Source organism: Podarcis vaucheri (assembly GCF_965113315.1).
Source record: "Podarcis vaucheri genome assembly, chromosome: 3".
NCBI classification, from domain to species: domain Eukaryota; kingdom Metazoa; phylum Chordata; class Lepidosauria; order Squamata; family Lacertidae; genus Podarcis; species Podarcis vaucheri.
In genome coordinates, this window is record NC_138761.1 from 55,437,110 (window position 1) to 55,457,859 (window position 20,750).

The 20,750-nt window shown below is 42.5% G+C and overlaps 1 long non-coding RNA gene across 1 annotated transcript; it reads left to right on the plus strand.

Annotated features, from left to right (window-relative positions):
• The first annotated feature begins 7,891 nt into the window (after window positions 1–7,891).
• Window positions 7,892–19,744, plus strand: LOC309528135. Its single transcript, XR_014217557.1, has 3 exons — window positions 7,892–8,095; window positions 12,138–12,308; window positions 19,727–19,744. It is a non-coding gene; the product is annotated as an uncharacterized lncRNA (long non-coding RNA).
• The last annotated feature ends 1,006 nt before the right edge of the window (window positions 19,745–20,750 follow it).

Below are 20,750 nucleotides of genomic sequence, written 5' to 3' on the forward strand. Positions count from 1 at the left end.
ACTTCCAGGAATGGCAACGACCCCAGGCAATTTGTGTAATCCACAAAGCAACTCATGTCAAACTAACTTCATTTCTTCTTTCTCTGGGATAAAAACACACACAGAGACACAAACATAAAAGGATGAAATGCAGTGGTGATCAGGTTTAGGTTATAAATCTATTAAAGCCACTAAGGTAAGACAAATTAAGGAAAGGTGACACTGAACACAGAAGTCTTCTAGGATGGACCAACAGTTTATTGTTATTATTTTTAGAAGAGAAATAATGTAAATAAGGGCCTGCTAAGCAGTATTTGATACAAAATGTGCATTTCCCCCTATATATTTCTTGTAAATATTTTTCTGCCTGCCCCCAGTGGGACACTGTTGTGAGTGCCACATATCTAAAGAGGGCCCTCCATTTATAGATTGAGGTGGCTTTCCAACAACAATATCATGGTGTATTTGAAATATTTATTCAAGACCAAAGCATATGTTACTGTTTTGAAGTTTCAGTGCAAATCTGAGGGATTTAGGGATATATATGGAAGTTTCTGCAAATTAGTTCTGGCCTAGATTAGGTTGACTGGGCAACTTTTTAGGAATTTATGGAAGTGGGCACTTTTCAAAAAAACCTTGGGGTCTCTAGAGAAAAAAAAAATGTGTTTACTGCACAGGGCTACCCCCCTGCCCCTGCCTCTTGTCCCGACCGGTGACTTATTTTGTCTTTGTTAAGGTAAAGGCATAGTAACAGTCTGAAAATACTCCAACTTTCTAGCAACCTCCACGAGCCAACTTGGAGTGGAGGTCTTACTAGCGTGGCAGACTGGAAAGACAGCAAGCAATGCCAAATACATTCAACACACACACACACACACACACACACACACCGCTTCTAGCTGCAGCCTACCTATAAATGTTCAAGCCTGTTTTAATTCCTGGAGTTGGCCAAAATGTGTCATTTTGGACCAGGCAACTGATCACATCCTTGACAAAGTAGGCAATGGAATAACTGCAAATTTTTCTTTGCTTGTTAAACCCAAGGGTTATGTCTCCATTTTGAACCGCTGATGCCTTTAGGAACATTCTAGGGTGCCCTTCTCCAGCTTGGTACCTTTCAAGAGAAGTGCATCTGGCTTCACTTTGAAAGGTGTAGGCAGGACCCCTGTGCCTGTACCTGCTTTTCTTGAGAAGGCAGTCTGAGGAAGTGAGGCAAATAGTGGTGAGAATAAATGAAGTTCTAGGCCTTATTGACTGGGTCTGGGTGGCCATCCACCTGAGCATTTTTAAATTACATATACAGTGGTTCCTCGAGTTACAAATGCCTCAGGTTACAAACACTTCAGGTTACAAACTCCACTAGCCTGGAAGAGTTACCTCGTTGAGAACTTTGCCCCAGGATGAGAATGGAAATCATGCGCTGGTGGCGCAGTGGCAGCAAGAGGCCCTATTAGCGAAAGCACACCTCTAGTTTAGAGCAGTTTCAGGTTAAGAACAGACCTACGGAACGAATTAAGTTCATAACTAGAGGTACCACTGTATATGCAATTGCTTATCTTCTAATAAAAGTATGTAACTTGACCATAAGATCAGTGTACCTACCCAACGGCTGGGAAGTGGCCAATAATAACCATTTCAAAAATGGGATCCAGAGGGTATTTGGAGAATCATAGGCCACTTAGCTTAACATCTGGGAAAACTGATGGAAAACATTATTAACAATAAAGTTATCATATCGAAGATCAAGTCTTGCTGATGCAGAACTTTTGACAGAGTACCGCATCCAAGAGCCTAAGCTGAGTCGTCAAGTATTAAGAATTATGAATCAGCAACAGGTTAAGGAACGGGAAGGAGAGAGAAGGAATGAGTAAGTGGGGACCTGACAGAGGAGAATAAGATTGTGTATGGTGTGTAGAAAGTGGATAGGAATAATTTCCCGTCACAATACTGGAACTTTGAGACACCCAATGATGCTGAATGTTGGAAGATTTGGGGCAGACAAAATGAAGTGCTTCTTCACATAGGACAAAGTTAAATGATAGAATTAGCTCCCACAAGATGTAAGGATGGCCACCAGCTTGGGATGGCTTTCAAAGAGGATTAGACAAAAATTCATGGAGAAGTTATTGATAACTGCTGACCATGATGACTATGTCCTACCTCCACTGCCAGAGGCACTGTGCCTCTGAATACCACTCACCAGGGAGAACTGTTGAACTCAGGTGCTGCTTGCCACCTTCCCACAGGCATCTGGTTGGCTGCTGTGAGATCAGGATGCTGGGCTAGATAGACCATTGGCAGGCTCTTCTTAAGTTCTCCTTGGCCTGTTTGTTGCCTCTTTAGATTTTTCTTCTTCTTCTGTAAACATACTGATGCCTCACTCCAGTTTGCGGGTGACCCTGTTTAGCTTCTAAACTCACAACTTGAGTTCAGTATTAGAAAGAATTACAGTTAATCCTGTTCACTCAGTCACCACAGAATTCTGCTATTCTATCTGTTTGGCATAGTGGCTAAATTCTCTGCATCTTAGTCCACGTTAATTTCTTAGCAGCTACCTCTTTTGATTCTAACACTGTGACTTGGCATAATTTTGCTTTAGAAAATTATCTCTAAAGACCTTTAACCTCCCCATTCTTCTGTTTAATGAGTAAGTATTTAAGCTTACCCTTTAACGTGAGTCAAGAGGGCTAGGAACATTAGCAAACTTTTTAAAAGAAAAACTATAGAAGGTGTGGTACAAAGCATGGGGAGGACATCTAGATTCATGCAGTGAACACTACAGGGATTGTCGTCCATTCGTAGATTAATGTGGGCCAAGATGAGCTCTTCCTGGCTTTTCTAATCCATTCTCTTTTAAGGGGAAACATCTGCTATAAGTATTTCTTTTTCCTTGAGAGGTTCTAGTTCTCTGTAATAAATATGCTTTCCATACGATTTTGATTTAAACACAGAGAATGGGAGCCTCGTGGCCAAAAGACTTTCTCATATGTGTGTTTATGTATGTTTTTAAAAACTGTCATGCGAGGTCAAACAAAAAACAATGCAGCCCTTGAATTGTGTGAGAGGCTGAATTGTAATCATGGAAAACAAGACGGACCGATGGAAACAACCGAAAACACATTTTGTCACTGCTGGTCTAGGTGCATATCCATGTGCTTTGCAAGTTTTGTTTATGCTTTATGGAAAAAAAAATCCCTAAGGCATTAAAGAAAAGCTCGAGTCTTTTACAGTCAGAATTTGTGGCACAACAGAGCCCTTACTTTGTCAAGACCTAGCGTAGGGCAATTGCCTCTGCAGAAATTAAGGTAGCTTTAGCAAACCACTATCTCTCAGCTTTCCCCTCACCCTGTTAGCACCATGGAGGTAAATATACATATCTATTTGGGACCTGAACCAAGGATTTGAAGAACTGATCCAACCAGAATCTGGGCCCTGAACTGATTCAGGGGGCTTCCACAGTGTTTAGGGTTTAGTATCCTAATTAAGCATGTGGCCATGTGCAGAGTGACATTTCAGTTGAACTCACATCCATCTTCTCTGACATTTCCCACAAGCCTAACAACAAACTACTGTATATATCCTGCCAAGGAAGGTATAGCTAGTACTATGTGTTGAGAGAGAACCTCCCACTGCTCTGACCACAAGCCACACATGGAAATATGCTACATATCTGCCTGTTTAATTAGGGTAATAAACCCTAAATACTGAGAAGAAGCCAGGGTGGAAGGAGCCTGAGAGGCGCTGACCGGCTCAAGGTGAGTTTCATGTCCGAGTGGGGATTTGAACCCTGTTCTCCCAGGGTTGTTGTGGGGATTAAATGAGGAGCAGGTGGGAAACCATGTATGCTCAAGCTCCTTAGAGAACAAAGTGGGCTAGAAATGCGATAAACCAACCAATCAACAAATAAATTTGCTTTCACCTACACTGCAACTCCCATCAGCCCCTGCCAGCGGAACAACATTGGCTGAGGCTGATGGGAACTGCAGTTCAACAACATCTGGGTAGCATTACATTGGTTACTCCTGTGGTGTTGTGTAGCCAGAGAAAAGTCTGCAGTGAGGAGGTGCATACTGAGGGGAGAAAGGGGCCGTAGAACCAGACTCCGTGGGTCTGGCCACAGGTGGCACCACCTGCCCCTGAGGAACAAAAGCCCTACATCCAACAAGGGAATTCAGGAAAGGAAATAAGCTGAGAACACAGAGGAAGGCGAAGCGTTCCTGTCCAACAGACCAAGTGGGGTCAGCTCTTCTGCTGTATAAACCACATTGCTGTAACCATAAATTTGAAATTAAATACAGCTTGAAACTGTGCCTGGCCTCTGCTTCTAAATCAAGTGCCAATGAGTACAGATAAAAGCAACTGCCCTGCCGCAGTGCCTTGTGATCAACACTTGTACATTGGAGCGGGTGGGGGGGTGGGGGGTGGAGTTAGCAGTTTTCAGAACATTTTCCACAAGTAGATATATAGCTAGAAACAGATGCTTTGTGTTGTGGAACGGTCAGAGTCAATTAAAAAAAAGAAAGAAAGAAAAGATTGGGAGAAGCCCTTCAGAGCATTCTTTTTCAATTTCTTTGTCTACATCCATTTGTCCAGTAGCTTTTTTTTGCCTCACATCAGCCCCTCTGTTCAAAAAAAGAGAGCGATTCACTGGCCAATGAGGACATGGAAACATCCACTGAAGGATAAATCTCTTTGTTTATTTGACAATGAAGGTTAAACCTCTTTCCCACATTGTTTAGTCTCAGGCTGCCACTTAATGGCATCATGAAACAATGGAAGGTATTTTGAAATATCCTTGTCACTTTCCCCTTTAGCATCTCCGAATGACTTGCCTGAAGCAGTGAAATGCTTGACTCATTCTCCAGTCTGAAGGGTATTCCGCTTCTCTCTCTTCTCAAACTTTCCAGAAATGCAAGACAAAAGCTGTTTTCATATTCCTTTACCCTGGAGGTGCCTGTCCTGTCCAATAGCTTCCATCATCCCCAGCCAGCATGGCCAGCGGTCAGGGAAAATGGGAACGGTAGTCAGGGGAGCCTGGACCATGAGGGTGAACCCCCCCCCAAACTCAGTCAGCTCCCACCTCCCTACCTTCTTACTTACACATGCTGGTCCTGCCACTTGCATATTGACTTATACAATCATAGAAGAGTAGAGTTTGAAGGAACTGCAAGGGTCATCTGGTCCAGCCCCTGCAATGCAGGAATCTCAGCTGAAGCATCCAAGACCATCCAAGGCCATCCAACTTCTGCTTAAAAACCTCCAAGGAAGGTCCAGGAAGTGGCACTGGCTGTCAGCTTAGTCTCAGTGTTGCTCTCGTAGAACCAGTCCTAATGCTCACCAGCCTTTGCTGCCGGCAGTCCTCCAGCCCCAGGAGGGTCACAGGTTCCCCACCCCTAATTTATGCCATACTTTCAGTCCACAGAGTACTCTCTTACACCCTCACAGCCACTTAGGAGTGTCAGTGATCTCTGGCATTGCTGTGGTGTTCCAGTGAGCCCCCTCATGCTTTCAGTGAGCATGCCATGGGGTTGTGGGCACATGCCTGCTGGTCATGTCACTTGCGTGTTGACTTTGTGGCCACCATGCGCATGGCCAGAAGGCTAAATGGCAAGGGAGGGGTGCTGGCAGCAAATACGTTCTTTCTACCCTTTCCAGTGCTTGCTGAGCAAATGGATCTCCACACACTTCCTACATGGAAAGTGGTGTGCACATGATGTTAGCCACAGTTCATATCTACTTCGTCGTTTCCAATGAAAAAACTGTGTTTGATGTGTTTCCCCCCAACAAACTTTGGTCCAAATTGAGAAAAAGAATGACCTAACTGAGTTTTAAGCTAATAATAATAATAATAATAATAATAATAATAATATTTGTACCCTACCCATCTGACTGGTTGCCCCAGCCAGTCAGATAGGTATAGCTTCCCAATACAGGGCTGCCTTCAGATGTCTCCTAAAAGATATATAATTACTAATCTCCTTGACATCTAATGGGAGGGCATTCCACAGGGCGGGCGCCACTACCGAGAAGGCCCTCTGCCTGGTTTCCTGTAGCTTCACTTCTTGCAGTGAGGGAACTGCCAGAAGGCCTTCAGTGCTGCATCTCGCTGTCCGGGCAGAACGATGAGGGTGGAGGCGCTCCTTCAGGTATACAAGGCTGAAGCCATGCTGTGTACATACCTATGTAGGGACTAGATTGAACACTCCTAAAGACATTATTGATGTAGCACTAAGGAGAGGGAGGAGGCAAGATCAAGAACAAAACCTTAGTGCTAGGATTGTTCAGTTGGCTAGAGCGTGGTGCTGATAACGCCAAGGTTGCATGTTCAAGTCCTGCATGGGACAGCTGCATATTCCTGCTTTGCAGGGAGTTGGACTAGATGATCCTCAGGGTCCCATTTCTTTCTGCTTCTTTTTCAGGTAAATACATAGATCAACCAGCATCTGACAAACAGGAAGCTACAAAAGCAATACAATACATAAAATGGATAAGTATTAATCTTATATAACCTTTTTATAATCATACTTGAATCGTGAAGTTCAAATTTATTTCTTAAGTGCAGGTAAGGAACCTTGACTATTAGTAACTGAGACATAAGATATAAAGTCCCATCATATGACATAGATGTGTTTCAAAGATTCTTTACCTCTCCTCACACAAAGCTTGCAAGTTATTGTGGTTTTTGTTTCCCCCCCAGTCACTGGTATGCAATTCTATAACAGTGTTCAGTGTGCTGAGCTGGGTTTCAGCTTGTCACCCTGTCCGTAACTTTCCCTCTTTCCCCTGAAATTTTAATTCCAGCACTTTTCTGTAGTTATGGCCGGTGATAAACTTTTTACGTGGTCTCCAGCTTTAGCCAAGAGGAAAGATTTCAAGCTGTGGAAATAAACTGAACACACTAACCAGACAGTGAACACAGTGGGTGTCACTTTCCATTCATTCTCATGAGGAAATCTGTCTTCATTCTAATATAATATTCTTACTGAATTTTGTGGGCTTTGCCTGGGAGTTTGATGATATAACAAAATAACTGACAGTATGCCATATACGTTGCACTATGCTATGCAGAATAATCCAATGTATGTTTATTCAAAAGTATGTCTGAGTGTAGCAGTACTTAATCCCTTGTGGATTTGTTTAGTGTTGTAGCCTCAGGCAAGAAGAAGAAAAAAGCACATTGATACAAGGATTCAATTTGTTCCACTTTTTAAAGGAAACTCGTGTCCTACCATGTGGGTTGGAGCTCAGTATTCACTTTTTATATTTCTCTGAACTTTGAAATTCACCTCTTGGCTCACAAAGATACCAAAATACACTAACAAATGCACATTTTAGATTAAAATATTGTACATGCAGAAATGCATATTTCAGGATAAAATGCATATAAACAGTTTTCATCCCCCAGACCTGTGGTGCAATGGGTCAATGTGTCTGGCTGTTAACCAGAAGGTTGGTGGTTTGAGCCTACTGGGGATGGCTATGTGCAGGATTCCTGCACTGTACAGGGATGGACTAGATGACCCTCAGGTTCCCTCCCAAATTTCCCAATTCTATGATTCTATGTCCTAGGGTAAAATATATACAAAAATTGCAATTTTTGAAAAATATATAAAATCCTGGAGTTTTTTATTTTTAAAAAAATCAGATTGATTCAGAAATGGAACAGAATAGACTTATGACTGAGCACATTTGAAACTGATGTGGTCTGGCAAGAGAGTGATCCATCCATCCTTACTGATGCTCCTTTGAAGTACAGTGGTACCTCGGGTAAGTACTTAATTTGTTCCGGAGGTCCGTTTTTAATCTGAAACTGTTTTTAACCTGAAGCACCACTTTAGCTAATGGGGCCTCCCGCTGCCGCCGCACCGCCAGAGCACGATTTCTGTTCTCATCCTGAAGCAAAGTTCTTAACCCGAGGTACTATTTCTGGGTTAGCGGAGGCTGTAACCTGAAGCATATGTAACCCAAGGTACCACAGTATTCTTTAACAGCCTCTAACTAAATAACTGCATAATAACTTTCCTTTTTTCACAGAGTAATGCAGTTGATTGAAGGCCAAACTGGACACAGCCTAATTCATGCAGCTAGCAATTGTATGGAATGGTTTAGTAAACAGGTAAAATGTGTGTTGTATCAGTCTAGATTGGGACCACGGCAGGAGCAAAAGATTAAATTCAATTTCCCACCCTCATGAGCCTTACCCAGATCTGCAGTGGGCTGGAGCCCTCCTGCTATTTATTTATTTTTAAATATTCACACAATTGTTAATGGCATGGACTATATCACATCTTGCTTAATCCTTAGGACGACAACTTTCTAGCCCTAAATTCCATGGTTTCCATTTTGTCTGCTCACAATTCTTCCCAATGCTGTTACATTTCAATAAGCTTCCTTATCCAGACTAAGTCTGTTCCAAATTGTCTCACATTAAGTGAGCATGCGGGGCACTACCTTTAAATAAGTGCCTTTAAATCATCTCTATCTGTTCATAAGAAAAGAACTAGACAAGCCATATCTTGAAACAGTATGCATTGTCACTTTGATCTTTGTGTGAAAGCCGCTAGGTTGGATCTTCCAGTGCTAACTAAATCTGACTTGATGCCCTGCCAGATTTGGAGAAGTAGGAGCTCAGAAAGAGTGTTTTCACGTGTGAAGCTTAAGAGCGGCTCTTGCTTCAATCAGTTCAATAATGCAAATATAATGCCCCTTCTGCATTGCAAATACATCTCCTCTGTGTTCTCTGCCACATGGTTAATATAAATAGCATGAGAGAAGCTTGGAAATTTAAACTTCAGATGTGAAGGCACCGACATGTGTTGCTCATGCATTAAAGGGGAGTGAGTAGCAAAGGTGTGGCTATTGCTTAAAGTGCAATGTCCCTTACAGTGGTACCTCAGGTTAAGTACTTAACTCGTTCTGGAGGTCCGTACTTAACCTGAAACTGTTCTTAACTTGAAGCACCACTTTAGCTAATGGGGCCTCCCGCTGCCGCCGCGCTGCCAGAGCACAATTTGTGTTCTCATCCTGAAGCAAAGTACTTAACCCGAGGTAATATTTCTGGGTTAGCGGAGTCTGTAACCTGAAACGTATGTAACCTGAAGCATATGTAACCTGAGGTACCACTGTATTTGGTTAATTAAAATATTCCTAGGCAAACTTTTTGAGTATTGCGTTTCCAGAAAACATCAGCAATACAAAATATAAATTCAAAGTCATTTCTACAATTACTCCAGAACTAAAAGCCAGTTATAAAAACAACCTTCCAGCGTAGAATATAAAACTCAGTTTCCCAATTCATCCATTTCATAGTGCAGTACACACACACCATACATAATTTGCCTGAAACATGACTTCAAAGCCTTTCCAAAGGACTGGAGTGTGGCGATCTTCTTGAGGTTGACAGACAACAAATTCCAGAGTCATGATGCCACCGCTAAAAATGTCTTCTTCTTTGTGCCTACCAAGCTCACTAGCCTACAGGCAAAATGAGCATAGTCTCCATTAAAGATCTTATTTGTGGGCAGGTTGATATGGGTACAAAACTACTTGGGCCCAAGCCCTTTAGGTTAAAGGTTTGAGGTTAGGTGGAAAGGCTGAAACCAGCACTTTAAATTTTGCTCAGAAATGTGAAAGTAAACAGTGTAACTGGTAAAATGAAGGTGTTATGCGGTCACCCTGGAGGTCAGATTTTAAACCAGCTGAAGTTCCTGAGGTGTCTTTCAAAAGAGCCCCACATAGAGCACATTACAGCAAAGTGTAGACATTTGCCTAAGACCATCTATTGGGTTTGTGGCCGAAGTAAAATACAAACCAGGGACTCTCCAGCTTACGCACTGAGTGATTATGTAGCACTTAGCTCTATATACATTACAAAAGTACCTGTTAGTCAACAACTCTTTACAATCTCCCTATCTCACATATACTCTTGTATCTGTCCCCAGCCTGTTGTAATTTCTATAGGACTTAGCATATTAATTTCAGTCATTTTCATTGTACGCAGGTTGTACATTGACAATAAAGATATTATTATTATTATTATTATTATTATTATTATTATTATTATTATTATTATTGACAGTGCTGGGATTCATGTTTTCTTTTAAATATCATTTATGCCTCTTTTTTAAAAAGTGCATGCAAACTCACGAACTGAGCCATGTACAAAACCACTTCCCTATGTTAATCCAGCATTTTCCTTTTAATGTGAACTCATCTCTCCCTTACCACAAACAAGCCTTCTGGGCATATGAAGTATATTTCTTTGGCAGCAGCCTGGCTCTTTCCAGCCCTGTCTAACGCCAGTTGCCTTTTGGGTGTGTTGCTCTGAGCTTCTCCCTCACATTTTAAGCCCGTGGTGTTAAGCTTGTAAAAGGGATGTAGAGCTGGTCTGCTATTAAGTCGTCCAGGTTCCACCACAGGTAATTGGTGGGGGTTTCTGAAAGCCGGAGTCAATAAAATGACTCCCCACCGTAAAAGTGAATGTCTCGTGAAATGTTTGATTTGCCTAGCACTGTCTCTTTTCTGTCTATGAGGTTTTTTTTGCCAAAATCGCAAAAAAATGCTGTTTTTGAGTTATTTTTATGGAAAATTGGCCAAAGCAGCACTGCCAACATGGGTTGCCATATGCCCGGTTTTCCCCGGACATTTCACAAATTTCTGCCCGGACACTGCTGCCAACTGCAGTATTCCAGCTATGGCAACCCTACCAAACATGTTCGTTCATGTCCTCTGTGTACTATGAGATGATGGTGATTAAATATCCAAAATCACGGCCTTAAAACACTAATCTGGAAGATGATTTGAAAGTGTCACTGCAGCCATATATTCTGGGCAGAAACAGTATTGGGGAACCTTCTGCTGACTCCACCAACTTCCAGGTCATGCCTGAAAAAAAGCAACACACACACACACACACACACACACACACACACTACTCTAAGATCAGGCCAATGCCTTGAATTTTAGAACAGGCTCAGGCTATTTATGGTTCTTTATCTTGAAACCAGACTTGGATTAGAAAGCCCTCAAAGATAGGATTTGCCTTTGACAGTCTATCAAATGAAAAATCTCTCTGCTCCATTATTACAGATAGGGTGCGGGGAATTTGAATCAGTTTGCATTTAAAAATGAACCTGACTAATTTTTACTTTCCAAAACAACACAATGCTAGCCTTCAAAATTTGCAGTTTTCCAGATTTTGCAATGAAATTCTCCAGCCAATGAATGCATACAAAATTGCATATACTGCAGCAATATATCAATGAAAACGCATGTATTAAAAATGCATTGAATTCAGGAAAATTGCTTTGTGAAAATGTGTCTATTAGGAGAAATTGCATACAAACATGTGCATATTAGGAGGAATTTGCTGATGTATTTTCACGAGGCATTAAAAATAAACAAATCACAAACTGTTGTAGAAATGTGGAAAACTGAATTTAAGATTGGAAAAATGAGACACCGAGAAACTGAAATGGGATCCCTAATGCAGGCACGGTGCTTTGCAGAGTTCTAACTGCCACAGCCAACCATGAGCAAAAAGGGATTTTAATACAGAAACATCTTTCAGCATAAAAGTAAAGCTGCTAAAGCTTCTGCTCACGTTATCTGCAGACCAACCAACACGCTGCTTATTCTGGAGTAACACTAGACAGAAATGGAAAGGATTCAGAATGAAAAATCCAAGAGTGGCGTCTTGCTCCAGCCTGTAATACTAAGAGATTCTAAATCTAAACCCCCTTAATAGACAGATTACTTGCTGTCTTTATTCCCAAAGATCCCACTAATACTTCTTCAGCTTCATGGATCAGTGCTGAATGAAGCTGTTGTGGCACATAAACTGGGTTTCATCTCTTTAAAAACCAAACAAGAGTTCATAAAAATATGGCTGTTTCATTCAAATGGTCAAAACAGCATCCTGTATTCGGGAGCAGTATCAGGAACATTCATAACCAGATAAGGGTCTTTGGCTGGGTCCTGGAAAACAGCAAAAAAACCTAGCATAGGCAGATGGGAGACAGAGAAACTCATAGAGCTGTGGTGGGCAGAAGATAAGGGCCAGAGAGAGAGAAATTGACTGGAGACTGACACCATGACAGTCCTCATTGCCACCAGCAGTCTAAAATTGAACTGGGTTTCCATTTTTAGTTCCACTGTAGTGCAAAGAAAGCAAGGCAAGAGATTTCTGGTTGAAGAAGATTTGGGGACTCTACTCTGCCCTCTGCTGCAAACATTCAACTTCCACAATCAGGGAAAAAGTGACATCAACAAAAATGACCACATAATGTTGAGAATGCCAGGAGAGATGAAATTGGCACCACATTTCCAATGTAAGTGTCACCAGCTCAGTGTCAAAATATACAAGCTAGGACCGCAAGCTAGAGTGCTAAATCTTATTAGTTTCAGTGAGCTTCACCATGTTTAACTTTGTGTCAAACTGTGGCTAACATATCCATTGCACTGATGTGTCAGAGTCTCAGCTACTTACTAGGGAGAGGTAGTTGAAAAATGGTGGCATCTCTCCCCGCCCTCATCTTCTGAATATCTGCTGACTCCCCTAAATCACTGAGCATTTCTTTATTTATCTCCAGATCAGCATAATCCTAAGAAAATCCCACATGCACCCATCCAAATAGCTGCTGTTCATCTGAGCTTTGTTGTACCGCACAATTTTTAAGGGGTTCTCTTGGGATTCCAAATTCATGTGCCAAAAAATAAGCACATGAAACTGAGAGACTGGCAGGAATGTAGAAAGATGAAAGGTAATAATCCAGTCTGGAATTCTGACTTAAGGAGAGAAGACCCTCTATTCCTCCAGCTTTCAGAAATGACATCTTTCCAGCCTTTTCACGAAAACTTCCAAGGGAGAAGACCTACAGCCTACCAGGGCACCTTTCCCCAACAATTACTTTCTGGTAATTTTAACTTGTAAACCACCTGTTTTGGAAACCCCTGTGCATAGGGGAAATTGACTATCATACCTTCCCCCAAAGAGCCACAAGAATGGCAATTTGATGAGCGTCTGATCTGTTGAAGATCTTTGCCCCAGTTTCCCCTGGGAATAGGAATGTCTTTATAGGGAGAAAGTCCTGGCACAGGCCAAGCCGCTGGAAGAGAAGGGGTCTGCAGAAGATAGGGTGGGGATATTCTTGGAATGCAAAAACAGTAACATTGTTCAGTGAACATGGGAAAAAAAAAATCTCAATACAGATGTTTTCTTTAAAAAATTGGGGAACATCTGGCAATGGTAAACAAACATCTTGACAATATGTGCTCTCAAAGAAAACAGCAGCCAAATGACCTAGGACCTTTACAGATGATTTAACAAACCAGATTTCTCTTTCGCCGCTCTCTTCTTGCTAGACCAAATCAAGTACTAGTAGCTCAAAATCTCATATCTGCATATTAGAAGGAGGTGAGTAGCCTTATGGTGGGATACAGCTGTGCTCATGTTTGCCAGGTTCAGCGTTTAAATAGAGGGGTGACGTGTGGTCAAGTGCCAGAGATGGGGAGCACACAGTTATGAAAGATCCGCAGCTATAATTTCAAAAGATCCAGAAAATGTTGGGAAGTAGCTGCAAGCAGAATAGAGGGGAAAGCTTGCTCATGTTCCCTGCTTAAAATAATAGGACAAGAACTTCTGTGTGTGTTACAGGACAGCAACACTCATCCCCTATTGTGTTTTTTTTAAGCACTCAAAAGCAGTCACTTTGCTTCTGCAATCCTTAGAGATTCTTTAAGCAAAAGAAACTTTCTTCTTTCTTCTTTGGCAATCACACTTTAAAAAAAAACCACCCCAAAAACCCTCATCACTCTGTGCATGTTCCCTTACTTAGGTATTTCACAGAGCTGCTTCCCTCCCTGCAACCATATACAAGACACCCATTTCTATCTGAGGAGACTTCCTAACTGTTGCTATTTTCGAGTGGGATTCTACTATGCACCAGCAAAGTCAAGTTGTTTGATAGGGAGGTCTTGTGCCATAAATCTGCTACCCTAAACAATAGGACTTTTTGCCATTAGGAAAGTGACTGGAAAATGCACTGGAAAGCGTAGAATAACACTCGCTCTGATGCAACATCGTCTAACCTCCCTGTAAACAAATAGGAATGAATGCTCATTAAGTAGCCAACATCATCTAATCTCCCTGCAAACAGATCAGGCTGAAGCGTCCCAGTCACTGATAGCAATATCAGTGCACAATGAGACCAGCAGTTAAGTGCATAAGCCATGGGTAGGCAAACTAAGGCCTGGGGGCCAGATCTGGCCCAATCGCCTTCTCAATCTGGCCCACAGATGGTCCAGGAATCAGTGTGTTTTTACATGAGTAGAATGTGTCCTTTTATTTAAAATGCATCTCTGGGTTATTTGTGGGGCATAGTGATTCATTCATCCATCCCCCCCCAAAAATATAGTCCAGCCCCCCACAGGGTCTGAGGGACAGTGGACTGGCCCCCTGCTGAAAAGGTTTGCTGGCCCCCGGCATAAGCCCTTAGAGCTGACTCTGCAGCACACATCTGGCTGGCTGTGAGCTGCAGAGGGTCAAGAGATCCAGCCCTCGTGAGATTTTCTCTGTTTACTAAGTCCAGAGGAGATCAGCCAAATTCAAATTGCAAATCTTAACATGCTCATAACAAAATTAGCCGTATTTCCTGAAAGGGTTGAGGAGGTTAGTCATGCCTCTAATACTAAGGGGCATTTGGAAGTAAAATTTCAGTATGCAATTCTTTTACACAGGATCAGTGTAAACTGGTGCTTCTTTTGGTTAGCCATTGCAGGCTGCATGAAGAAAGGACAGTGTTGCTCATTTTGGAAAGCTGATGAATGCATGGACAAGTGGCAGGGGAGGCTGGGGTCACACCTGCTGCCACCACTCCTGTATTCTGCATGTCCCAGACCTGCTGTGCATGTGAATCTTCTGAACCAGAAGTGCTCAGCTGCAGGTAGAAAGCCTGCCATGTGCAAGACCTTTGCAAAAATAAAACTAAATGGCAATCTGTACATTGAGGCATGCTTCAGATAATGACATGCATCCCTGAAGCTGCCATGTCCTTTTGAAGAGACTGTCTTTGTGGTTACTACCCACATGTGGAGCACAAGTCAGAACTGGGTTGCCAGGTCTGATTCTGCCCTGTGGTTTGGGTAGTTATGATTGAAATCTGGGTGGATTTCTAAGGAGTTTTTCTTTATACAATTCTTTCCCCTGACTCTTCCCATCTCCAGTATGTTTTACTAGTTTTCTTTTCCGCCCTGCTTCCCAATACATTAATTAATCTTTTCAGTAAATAGAAACTGTCAACACATCTGGCAGAACGTACTTGCCCAGAAAAAGTGAAACCTTTGCTTCCTCTTAACAGCTGCTTTGCAAAAAGTTAAGATTGTACAGTGCAATCCTATGCAGGTTTCCTCAGAAGTAAGCCCTGTGTTCCATGCAACTTACTTCGTAGTAAGTGTGTTTAGGATTGCAGGGTTATTTTCTCATTTAAGCACAAAATACGGTGCTGGATTATTCTTTGAAGCATGTTTTCTTCTTGACAACGGGACGGGGGGGGGAGAGAGAAAGGGATAGAGAAGATATACATAAGAACTTGTTTCTTTTCAAAAATCCTATTTCTGAAAGATAACAAATTAAGCCATATTTGTCTGAAGGTTCATCCACACTTCCACTTGTTCCATGCTTAGAAAGAATGAGTCAGAGCAGTTTCCCTCTTGCCCTCTCCTTTCTCAGGGAAAACCTGCTCTTTAGTGATAAATTGGAACAAATGGCAATCCGCAGACAACCCAAATTGCTGTTTGCTTCAATTGAGCGCTAAAGAGCGGTTTTCCCCAGGGGAAAGGAACCAGACAAGAGGAAGTGTGGATAAGCCCTCAGACTCCACCAAACTTAAGACAGTTGGAAATAACATTCCCTGACACAGGGCTGGCCCTATTATTAAGTAGAGTGAGGCACTCTGCCAAACTCCACCACAATCACGTTCTCCCAACCACCTTCCATAAACTCCAACTCACCACAGCAATGGTCAGTGCAAGGGCTCTTGGGATTGCAATTGCAAAGGCTCATGGGATTGCTAGGCACTGTTTTGGTGCCTTTTCTGACCTTTTTGCGCTCTTTTAGGGCCATTTTTAAATTCAGTTCTGGGTTCAGTGTGATACACGTAAGCCCAGTTGCGCACATATTGCATGTGTGTAAATGGCAGTGGTGTTGCCTGTATTCAACGTTGCTTCAGGCAGACCCCTTCTTTCCTTAAAGCAATATAAGTGAAAAAAGCCAAGATCCAAACAATTAGCAATAAAACACTCCATCCAATGCTCATGAGATCTATGACCATACTTGCATTGCTAAGCTTTAAAACAAGAGTTCAAAGTATGAGAAATATGAGGTCATTGTAGCACTAAAATCAAGCCACTGACAAAGAGATCAGTAGGCTATTCAAAGGGAAAGTACAAAGGGCTATCTTTCTGTCATCTCCCACCAAGAAAGCTTGATGGTGGCTTACAGGAACTGTGTGAACATGACTCAATGATAACACTTGAAACGGGATTCAGAACTTTGAACTAAAAAGGGTCTCTTCCCCACCTCCACCCCCCTTTTTTTTTGTATCTCTGGCAGACTTGCCCTCAATTATGGTTAGCTGAAATAGCAAACAGGGCTTGGCTCTGAAAAGTCTCTTATCTTGTTCCAAAAAACACTGAAATGCCCAGCACAATCTCGCTATCTCTCTTTCCTGTTTGGCGGCATGCTGGGGCTGATACATGCATGAGGGGCAGTGGTGTGGGAAGCACCTTCCACATGGCTTCTTCTCAGGCTCCAACCTATGGTAAACTCTGGATCCCACATGGGCCAGTGATGTACTGCCACTCAGCCATGAAACAGAGAGCCAGGAGTTTCCAGTCAAGGGACATGTTATGTTGACCTTGTATTTGGTCATGGATTATGGTGATGAATAGAAGCCATACAAGGGAGAATCAAGTTTGGGATCATGTTCTGGACAAAAATCCTTCCCCAAGCTATGATTTGTGTGGTACTGCTGTTGTCACCAATACATCTCTCCCCACTCCCCAAATAGTAACATTGATGTGTGTATTTGTGACTTTCATCAGGAGAAAGCATGGGAATAAAAGTTGAAGGGAGGAATTCAACATTGTGCTCTTCTGATCATTCTATCAGTGCAAACATTTCAGCTTGCCAGATGGAATGATTCCCCCTTTCCTCACCCTGCACACTGTTCTAAGGGTTGTTCTTTTGAGAGACTGCAGTCAAACATAACTATGCATGACTGTTAGCTGGTGCATGAAGGGCTTAAGGACCACAGAGCTGTGTTGCTAGATAGGCTCAGTTAGGTCATGCCCACTCTCCTCCAGAGAGGAAGTGATGCCTTTCTACCCCCTTCTCTCTTGTAAGCCACGAGAAGGATGTGTCTGTGCTTGAAGCTACTTTGCTGTATTTTCTACCCAGTACTATTTTGCCTGTATTATCCTTACTGCTGCATGGAACAATGTATGTCCGAGACCTTGAAACTGTAAGTAAAGCATTTTAAACTTACTTAACAGTGTGTGGTCTGCTCATGGCAAGAGAGATAGAATGAGGTAAGCTGCTGTGTGCAGCTGAATGAGATAAAAATGGTTTAACAACCTATATTCCTCATGCTATACTGCTGCTCGACTTTTGTGAGTTTAAAACTCTGCTACTCAGGCTCTCTTTGTGCAAGCCCTGCATTTTGAATCCAAGCACCCTGCCATTTATTTTTGTTGTTTACCCACACACGAGTCCAAAGGGATTCAGATCTGGGAGAGGAGCAGGGAGCGCAGGGGAAGGAAAGGGGGGAAGACATGTACTAGCAGGAGCACTTGTACTACCTTCTGCTAGTGCACTGAGTTAGTTAAATCCAGGCCTAGAAACCCACCAGCATAATGCTCCCTATTCTTATTGCCCCTGACAGAAGGTGAATTCATATATACATGTTCACCACTCACTTGAGGCAGTGTTAAGTGGGAGCTGGCATGTCTGAAACAGCCAGCACAGACCAAACCATATTCAGCGCATTCATATAATCTGAAAGGCAATGGTTTTCAGTGGTGACAGTAAATATGCCCTGCTGCCTGTCCTATAAGCACTTAAGCTGGAGGTTTGGTCCAGCAGGGGTTTTCTTATGCTCTTATCAAGCTGAATGACACACAGAATACTTTTAGATAGACTGTTTATTCATAGAAAATTTGGGTCCCAAAAAGTCCCAAAAATTGTGCTGGAAAGTGTGGGAGAGCTGGCAATGTTATCTATAACCTCTGTGGAAACATATGAGGATGAATACTTCTTAGACAGGTGACATCAGCACAAGTTTCATTCGAACATAGTGTGAATAAACAGTCCTTCTGGAAGCTCCTATAGTGTATGTGATCATGACTCACATTTTCCTAAAACTCTGGATCACAGACCTTGAAATTTGGTTTAGGTGAAGGCTTGATGTGTCAGGAGAAAGCAAAATACCTCCAACAACACTGGACAAATCAGACAGTAATCAATCCTGAGAGGCAGGAGAGGAATCTGTGGAAGAAACTGGCTCATCGGTTAGAGTGTGTGATTTTATAATCATTGCTTAGTGTTGCCAGAGCCATATAGGTAGTTAAAAGTTTTAACATTAGCCAGGCCAGTTCATGTTGTAGCCAAAGATATCTATTTCTGTGAGTTTTTCATCCATTAGCTGCTCTGTGGTTTCTCTTCGGTCTCCAAATTAAAATAAAATGCTTTTTGGTCAAATATCTTTAAGGGACATCTCTTCTGCATTTTCCCCTACGGGGTCTGGAAAAGAAACAGAATTGCTGTTGTTTTTAATTTTTTTCTTCAGCTCTTCTATGTAGTTGAACTGCCTATATGGCTCTGGCAATGATAAGAAATGATGATAAAATCACATGCTCTAATCAAATGAGCCAGTTTCTTCCACAGGATCCTGTCCTGCTCTCTGATGACTGTATGATTTGTTCAATGTGTCGCTGTAGCAGTGCTCCAAATGCTAATGCACACTCTGTTCACGTACCATAAACTCATCATCTGCTCCTTTCTCTTCCTAACAATACAAGTAATTTGCTTGTGTTGAAAAAGCTACCAGAGACAGAGTTGATGTGCGATGAAGACAGGAAGCAGCCAGGCTAGCGTGAATCATTTCTGCTACTCGGTGCAAAGCTTGGCCTTATAAATCCCTCTGCGTGAAAAGAAATGTAATAGTACTGAAGCACTTTTAAGAGAAAATAACCATTTTAATTAGCATTTTTAGAGCTCCACCTATAATATCTCGGTAACATTTACATCTCCCTGAAATAGGTTAGCATTCTTATGTTCACTTTTAGCAGTGCTAAAATCAGCCCACTGACATTTGTAGCAGTGGAGACAGGAAGAGTTCAATGATGGTTATTACTGACATTCTTAGAAGGTTTGAGCCTGGAGGTTTAAAGGCGTGTGAATAGGAATCACTGTTTGAATTTGAATAAAGGCCCAGTATGTTTCATGTTCCTGGTGTACCCTGCAACTAGATAGATAGATAGATAGATAGATAGATAGATGAGATGATAGTTAGTTATCGGTAGTTAGTTAGTTAGTTAGTTAGTTAGATGATAGATAGATTAGATAAACATTTCCAACTCTGTGACCATCTGCAGCCCGACACGGCAAATAGGTCTCTCCACCTCTTGCATATCACCAGGCCTATCTGTCATAGTTCACAATTATGTCTACTTTCTCTCGATTGAATTGCAGTAGCCTCATCCATGCAGAGTCCTTGTATCAGCTCCTGGGAGCCGATCCCTTTTCTGCCCCCTCAATATTTTGGGGGTAGAGGCCGGGCCCCCCAATGCCCCAAAGCACAGAGCCCAGTGAGGCATGGCTCCAGTGGCCTGCTCCTTCTCCTCCTCTTCCTGCCATGGAGGGAAAGGAGGGTTGAAGCAGCCTCCCACTGGTGGTGGTGCCAGGAGGCAGAGGAGGAGCCACTGGTCATTGAAGCTGCACAGCTGCTGTTTTCAGCTCTGCCCCTGATTCCTCCTGATGTCTCAATATCACGCACCAGTTGTCAGGTCATCCACTTGTGTGTGATGTCACGCATGTGACATTGGCCTCCCCCCCAATCACCCTTGCAAGCTGGCGCCTCTGCCTTGTTTGAATCATGGGCTTTGGCAGAAGCCCATCATGCTAACAGCTGATGATAGCTCTGCCTAGTATTACTGGGGGGAAAGTCAGTGGAAGAGCATCGGCTTTGCATACATATGATTCCAGGTTCAATCCGCAGCACTTCTAGGTAGAGCTGATAGTGGCTTCAGTCTGAAATCCTGGACATGCCATGTCAGTCATCATACATAATACCAAAACAGAGCTGGGACTCATGTCCTAATATAAAGCAGCTTCCTCTGTTCATACACCTCTAATATGGTAATACCGGTAATAATTTCCAGCCCCTTTCTTGTCTCTTCCTTTGTCTTTTCTGTTTGCACCATTGATCATCACTGTGGCTTGCCAATTATAATCTGTATAACCATTTTCTGGATCTTACTATATTTAACTTTACTATATTTACTATATTTAATGATGCATGGAAGTGAGAGCTGGACCATAAAGAAGGCTGATCGCTGAAGAATTGATGCTTTTGAATTATGGTGCTAGAGGAGACTCTTGAGAGTCCCATGGACTGCAAGAAGATCAAACGTATCCATTCTTAAGGAAATCAGCCCTGAGTGCTCACTGGAAGGACAGATTGTGAAGCTGAGGCTCCAATACTTCGGCCACCTCA